Below are 7,102 nucleotides of genomic sequence, written 5' to 3'. Positions count from 1 at the left end.
TATCAAAAGCACACTAATGCAAGACCAACATCTGGGACTCTGTCTCAGATTACAAGGTTTCCTTAAAGTATTAACTCACTTAAAAAAAATATATATATATATATATATATATGGTGATAAAAAGGTTTATAGAAATTACAACTTATGGTAAGATGATGAATATTTAATAGATTTGTTTACAAAATTTGAGAGACAAATTTAATTGGCCTCATACAGTCTTTGTTATGGCTTATTATTTGGAAAATTAAGTCTCTTCTCTCAAAGAAAAAAGGGCTTTGTTTTTTTTGAAATCTTTGAATTATCATTTTGGCTGAATGAATGACTTTTTTTTTTTTTTTACAATACTGTTTTGTGATATCAACTATTTAAACCTTCTTATATATGACAAATTTACCAGAATCAAATTTAAATTCAGCCATTTTGACCTAATTAATTTTTTGATATTAGGTCTTCTGAAGTTCAAAAGAGAGATATTCAGCTTATTTTAAGATGTTAAAAAAATTTTAGTCTAGAGAAGAGGAGAGCAAAACAAGAAATAAGTTTAATCTCTCCTTTTAAATTTTTCTTTTGGTTCTGCTTATGAAAGACTTTATATCCATGAAAGAATTTAAGTTTGTTGAATAAAAAGTATTGCTAAAGATTTAAAGCAATCACAGCAAAATAAATTGCTGAAGCGGTATCACTTATTGAGTTAAATAATACAAGCTTTTCTGTATTAGTAATTGATAATACATTTGATTTTTTAAAAGACACCATTTGAGTTAGGTCACTACAAAGCAGATTTACATATAACCATTAATTGCAGAAAAACATAAGAAAGTTTCTACGTGATCCAAACAGAGATACTCTTTCCCTGATCATAAGAAAATGCAGTATTTTTAGAAGGTAAAGCTATTAAGTTTATAGGGGTACAAAACAAAATACTTTAAGGAGAAACTCTTTATTTTTCAGAAAAAGATATGATTTCTCATTTTCTACTCTTGGCATAAATTTTAATTCTTTCTGGTGGAACCAAAACCTTCTGAACACCTTTCAGTATCATCCAGAGCTTGAACTTCTATTTATGGATAAAAATCCATTCACAAAAAGACTGTGCAATTTCATCACATTTTTTGACTTCAAACCTTTCTTTACCAAAAGTAAGCACTACAACACCAACATTGCCTCTATAATCTTTATCTATGACACCATCTCCTGTATCTATAAAGTGTTTTACAGCCAGACCAGACCACTGAGCCACTCCTCCATAACATCCAGAAGGAAGAGCTATCAGAATGTTCATTTTCACAAGAGCATACTCCGTATATGGTATTGTATAATCATAGGCACTATACATGTTATAGTCTGCGGTCAGCCAAGACCCCTGGTTCAGGGCCATGGCATGCTTGGAGAGCAGGCAAAGCACAGCTGCATGCTGCCCTCCTCGGCAGGGCAGGCCTGCTTGCTGGGGGAGAAATGGCAGGTGTCTTTTCAGAGCAGGGCATAGCAGAGCAAAAGGAAAGCAGAGGAGAGTCCAGGGAACAAGAGAGTACAGGATGAGCCAACATTCGCTTTGATTAAGTGACAATTAGCACCAGTGTCTCCATTCTGTTTTGGTCTGTTCTCCTAGGACCTGGGGACAGACCTTCGTCCAAAACAATCACCTCCCGTGAATTCACTTAACACAAACAACCAAATTTTGTAAATGGGGAAAAGATGTCAATAGACACTTCCCCTAAGTGGACATATGCATGACAAATAAAGACATGAAACATTATTGTTCATCATATCTGTTAGAGAAATGAGAATTAAACCATAAAGAGATAGCATAACACATATTTGAAACTGACTGAAAATTTTTCAAAAAAAATATTACTAAGTGCTAGCAAGGATGAAGACCAAATTAAAACCTGATATGCTGCCAGTGAGAATTATGAAATGGTACAAAAACTATGGAAAATAATTTGGAAATTTCTTTTTTTCTGACTTTAAAATCTTTACTGCATTTATTTTTTTAAAAATTTAATTATTGTTTTTTGGTTCTTTGGTTCTTCCCAACTTTTATTTGTGGTTCAGGGGGTACCTGTGCAGATTTGTTGCATGGGTATATTGCGTGTCATAGAGGTTTGGTGTACTGATGACTTATCACTCAGGTAATCATCATAGTATCAGATAGGTAGTTTTTAAATTGTCGCCCTACTCCTAAGCTCCACCCTCCACTTTGTTAAAATAGTTTCCAGTGTCTATTTTTCCCTCCTTTGTGTCCATGTATGCTCAATGTGTAGCTCCTACTTATAAGTGAGAACATGTGGTATTTGGTTTTCTGTTCCTGCATTAATTTGCTTAGAATCATAGCTCCAGCTCCATCCATGTTGCTGCAAAGGTCATGATTTTGTTATTTTTTGTGGATGCATAGTATTTCATGGTCTATATATACCACATTTTCTTTATCCAGTGCACCATTGATGCACATCTCAGTTAATTCCATGTCTTTAGTATTGTGAATAGTGCTGCAATGAACATATGCGTGCATGTGTCTTTATGGTAGAACAATTTATATTCCCTTGGGTACATATTCAGTAATGGGATTGCTGGGTTGATTGGCAATTCCGATTTAATTTCTTGGAGAAATTTACAAAATACTTTCCACAATGGCTGAAGTAATTTGCATTCCCACCAGCAGTGTATAAGTGTTCCCTTTCCTCACGACCTCAGCAGTATCAGTTATTTTTTGACTTTTTAATAATAGCCATTCTGACTGTTGTGAGATGGTATCCCATTGTAATTTGAATTTGCAGTTCTATATTAGTGATGTTGGACACTTTTTCATATGCTTGTTGGCTGTGTATATGTCATCTCTTGAGAAGTGTCTGCTCACGTCTTTGGCCCATTTTTTAATGGGGTTGTTTGTTCTTTGCTTGTTAATTTTTTATAGTTCCTTATAGATCCTGGATATTAGACCTTTGTCAGATGCATAGTTTGCAAATCTTTTCTCCAATTCTGTAGCTTTTCTGTTTACTCTGTTGATAGTTTCTTTTCACATGAAGAAGTCCTTTAGTTTAATCAGGTCTTATTATCAATTTGGGGGTTTTTTGAAATTGCTTTTGGAGTCTTCATCATGAAATCTTTGCCAAGGCCTATGTCCAGAATGGAATCTCCTAGGTTTTCTTGTAGGACTTTTATCTTTTTAGGTTTTTCATTTATGACTTTAATTCATCTTGAGTTGATGGATTAAAGATGAATTCATCTTGAGTTGAAACTGGAAGGGGCTCAGTTTCAATCTTCTGCATAGGGCTAGCCAGTTATGCCAGCACCATTTATTGATAGGAGCTCATTTCCTCATTGCTTGTTTTTGTCAATCTTGTTCAAGATCAGATGGTTATAGCTGTGTGGCTTTATTTCTGGGTTCTCTAACCTGTGTTAGAGAAGAGTATCATGTTTTGGTTACTGTAGCATTATAGCATAGTTTAGAGTCGGGTCCTGTGATGCCTCTGGCTATGCTCTTTTTGCTTATGACCTGTGTTAGAGAACAGTATCATGTTTTGGTTACTGTAGTATTATAGTATAGTTTAGAGTCAGGTCGTGTGATGCCTCTGGCTATGCTGTTTTTGCTTATGATTGCTTTTGACTATTCAGGTTGATTTCTGGTTCCATATGGACTTTAGAATAGTTTTTTTCTAATCTGTGAAAAATGTCATTGGTAGTTTGTAGGAATAGCATTAAATCGGTAAATTGCTTTAGGCATTATGGCCATTTAAATGATATTGATTCTTCCTATGCATGGGCATGTAATGTTTTAGCATTTGTCTGTGTCATCTCTGATTTTTTTCAGCAGTATTTGTAACTGCCATTGTAAAGGCATTTCGCTTCTCTGATTCGCTGCATTCCTAGGCATTTTATGCTTTTGTGACTATTATGAACGTGATTATGTTTTTGATTTGGTTCTCCACTTGGATGTTCTTGGTGTATAGAATTGTTGCTGATTTTTGTACACTGATTTTGTATCTTGAAACTTTGCTGAAGTTATTTATCAGATATAGGAGCTTCTGGGCAGAGACTGTGGGGGCTTTCTTGGTGTAAAATCATATCATCTGCAAGGAGAGATAATTTGACTTCCTCTCTTTCTATTTGGATGCCTTTTATGTCTTTATCTTGCCTGATTGCTCTGGCTAGGCCTTCCATAATATGTTGAATAGGAATGGTGAGAATGTGCATCCTTGTCTTGTTCCGGTTCTCATGGAGATTACTTCCAGCTTTTGTCCAGTCCATATGATGTTGGCTGCAGGTTTTTACATAGATGGCTATATTATTTTGAGGTATGTTCCTGCAATGCCTAGTATGTTAAGGGCATTATCCAATGTGGACACATGCATGACAAGGAAGCACATGAGAAATTATTCTACATCACAGCTATTAGAGAAATGCATATTAAGGCATATTGAGCTACAGTAACATATATTTGAAAATGACTAAGAAATTTTTTAAAGACATTACTACATGAGTGTTTCCAGCAGCTCTAGTCATATTTGAGAAAACCTGAAAATTATAAAAACATATTTTTGTGGATAAATGGACAATTAAGTTTTTGTGCATCCATACTATGAAATAACTACTCTGCAATAAAAAGGAATGAACTACTGGTATGCACAACAAGGTGTATCAAACTCAAAGGTGTCTTGCTGTGTGGAAAGAGCCAGTCTCAACCAGGTACATATTCTATTTTTTCTATTCATGTGACATTCTTGAAAGAGAAAACTGAAATGGTGAGTACAGATGAGTGGTTGCCACTGTTAGTTGTAGACATGTGGGTATAACTGTAAGTGTATAGTAAGTAAAAGGGGTTTCTTTTGGAGAGGGGGGTGACGGAAATGTTTGTATGAAGATTGTGATGGTGGTTCCATGAATCTACACATGAGCTACACACACAGAACTGGACAGAAAAAGAAAAAAAAATACTGTTTGTTCATTTGAATAATAAAACTGAAAATTAAAAAAGAAAGCTGGAAAAAAAGAAAAGTAAACTTTTAAAAACTTTATGGGAAGGAAAATTACCCTGGATAAATAGGGACATTATGCAATGATAAAAAAGTCAATTAACACACAAGACATCATAATCCTGTTACTGCGCTTAAAAAGCATTGTTTTAAAATACACGAAACATCTGATAGAATTGAAAGAATAAATAGTCAAATCTACACTTGCATTTGGAGATTGCAAAACTCCTCTCTGAGTAAACGATTGAAGTAGACAGAAATTCTGCAAGGTTATAGACCAACCCGAACAACACAAAGAACCAACTCGAGCTGACTGGCTTTTACTGAACACGTCACGGAACAACAGCAGAATAAATACTCTTTTCAAGTGTATGTGGAATTTTTACAAAGACAAACCAAAAAACAACCCATAACAAATTTAAAATAATTGTACAAAGTATATGTTTTAATATGACAAAAGTATACATTTCAAAGTATACATTTCAATTTAATAATTGAAATTGTACAAAGTATAAACTTTAAAAATCCAGAATAAAATAAAAATATAACAAAGACATATTTGTAAAGTCTCCAAGTAATTTTAAATAAACAACACATTTTTACTCTTCTTTGTTTAAAAAATCCTTAAGGAAAGTTTGAAAATATATTCTGATAAATACAAATGGTAATATGATGTTTTAAAATATGTGGAAATCAACTAACGTAGTGCCTAGGGGATTTTTTATGTCCTTAAGTGCTTATGTAAGAAAGTAACAGAAGGCTCAAATAAAACATCTAATCGTTGATGTTAAATAATTAGGAAAAGAAAAGTAAATTAAACCTGAGGAAAACAAAAAGATGGGGATGATATAGACAGGAAGAGAAAAAATTAATGAAACTGAAATTTCAGAAACTTCTGGAAACAAATGCAATTGATGAAACCAAGTGTTATTTTTTTCAATAGATCAGACTAGCTAAAATGTCCCATGTCAATCCGAGAAATTTGAAACATATAGCTGTGGAGAAACAACGGTTATGAACACAGCCAGAAGTAGAAGAACCTACATACAAACTCTAATTTGTTATGATAACTACACTCTTCATTTCTTATAGACGGTTCTGAGAAGACCAGTTTTGCCTTGAAATTCTCTGAATTTGCAAGTGTTTACCACGTAGCAGATGCTTTCAAATGCATTAACCCGTTAAATTGAAGAAGATCCTGCAAAAGTTAGCAGGGAGATTTCACCTTCCATACTCCATAGCATTTACTGCACTTCCCTTTGCAGTGCCATCTATCATCTCAGGAGGCTGTGGATTTCCTCCTTCCATCTGATGCAGGGGCAGAATCTTATCTGACATATCTGCTTCTCTCCACATGACTGTTCTTGCCTGAACACCTGTGCACATGCCACTAGTCACACTGAAAGCCGGTATGTCCCTGGGTGCAGATGCCAGACAGGAGGCAGTGGAAGAGTGATTCATTATTCTTTTCAAATTCCAGCTGGCATGTCCATCAAGGACGCATTTCTCATGCCCCGGGAGGAGCCCAGTGTTTGTAAGAATTCAGCTTTAGGGGATGGGTGCTCCCCTTCTACCTCTTATGAAGGAATGGAATTTCTGAGCACTATCTATTTGTTTGCCTGTTCAGTTCCCAGCTTCAGATAAGAAGCTTGTTAAAATCCTACTGCAAATATGTGAGTGGCTTAAAAATCTACTCTCCACCTTCAGGGCTGTTTCCCAAGAGTCAGGAGATTATGGGCAAAATATAGACTATTCACAGCCCATTGGGAAAACAAAGAATGTGTATAGAACTCCCAGGGAGGCAGGACCAGGTGGCTGTGGCTGTGGGACAGGACCGAAGGTGAGCCGTGGGAAAGCTAGGGGGATTCTGCAGGGGATAGGGATGCTCCATGTTCTGGGGAAAGCAGGGGATTCTGTGCAGCCTCCTGAGGCAGCAAGGAAGAGCAAGCACCAGGCTCGGCCTCTGAGTTGGAATGGAGGGCACGTGAGGGTGACCAGGGGAAGGGTGTTGTAACTCGGGAAAGTGTTGGGGCCAGACAGACATGCTGGCTGGGAGTATGCTTGTCCCTTGTGCCTTTGAAAAAGAGAAGCCAAGATGTGGATGAGCACTTGTAGGCTCTCCCGTAACA

General features: G+C 36.0%; 1 pseudogene; it reads right to left on the bottom strand.

Annotated features, from left to right (window-relative positions):
- Positions 1–992: 992 nt before the first annotated feature.
- Positions 993–1,484, bottom strand: LOC112131874 (deoxyuridine 5'-triphosphate nucleotidohydrolase, mitochondrial-like; annotated as a pseudogene).
- Positions 1,485–7,102: the final 5,618 nt, after the last annotated feature.

Source organism: Pongo abelii, chromosome X (genome assembly GCF_028885655.2).
Source record: "Pongo abelii isolate AG06213 chromosome X, NHGRI_mPonAbe1-v2.0_pri, whole genome shotgun sequence".
NCBI classification, from domain to species: domain Eukaryota; kingdom Metazoa; phylum Chordata; class Mammalia; order Primates; family Hominidae; genus Pongo; species Pongo abelii.
This window is presented reverse-complemented; position numbering and strand designations above follow the sequence as displayed.